Genomic DNA, 1,067 nt, shown 5'->3' on the forward strand with positions numbered 1-1,067 from the left:
TATTCGTACAATTGTCCAGAAGAATCATGTTCTCCTACTTGTTGTCGCGGTACCTCGCCACTTCTGCAAACTTGACGCGTTGCCTAAATCGACTCGCAAGCGTTTACCTTGCAGGCGAGCAGAAAAACATATTTCGAGAAAGAAAGAAACGGAGAACAGTGGTCGAGCACCGTGGCAAATGAATAATGCAGCAGGCCGACAAATTTATTAATTGCACGATGCGAATCCGCTGATATTCCCGTGAACATGCAAATCGAGCGGTAAGCATTATTGTCCGGCATTGTTCGCTACCTCGTTCACGACCATATTGGACGCCAAGAGCAGCGTAGATCCGCCTCGCGAAACCAAAGAAAACTACGCCTCTTAAATTAGTTAGATAAGAATTTTAACACTGATCCGTTGTGCGCGCCGAGCCAACCCGCCGCAGCAATTGTGCTGGCGGAATGCCTGCAGAGATAACGCGGCTAAAAACTTGTATTTATTTCGTTGTTTCCAGCTACTTTCGGTCGAGCTGCTTTCCTCTAACACGCCGCTTAACACGCCGCGGTTTTCACCATGGAATGCGTTTCAGTGTTTATCGCGGATATTATTGGCAAAACGTTGAGTGGGATTATTTAGTGGAGACGTTAAGTGTACGAGGCATTGTCCTCGGTTCTCGGATTTTCTAAGAGTTCCTAACATTTCTACCTGTGTATGTAATTGTTTTCCAAGGATTCTATCTTTTATTTCGTTGGCGTTAAATCGATCGTTCCTCCCGTTTTTCAATCTTATTCCAACATCCAGTTTCGGCGACCATATTACAACTTTTCCACCTGTTAAATCACCTCTCTTCTCGCAGCCTTCGCTCAAACACATTCATCAAAATCCATCCAGAAGTCTGGCACCCGAAATTTCGAAAAGAGCAACTTTTTGCCAGGTGAATTGGCTCGAGGAGGCGGGTTTCGCGGGCCCGATCCGGCGAACGTGTACGAGCTGGCCGCCGCGGACATTGTAGGGCTTATATGGCGATCCGGCATAAATCAAAGGGCTAATATACTGGCTGGGCCCCGGTAATGCAGCCGCCGCGC

The sequence above is a fragment of the Bombus impatiens genome, unplaced genomic scaffold, assembly GCF_000188095.3.
Source record: "Bombus impatiens unplaced genomic scaffold, BIMP_2.2 scf_2222, whole genome shotgun sequence".
Classification (NCBI taxonomy): domain Eukaryota; kingdom Metazoa; phylum Arthropoda; class Insecta; order Hymenoptera; family Apidae; genus Bombus; species Bombus impatiens.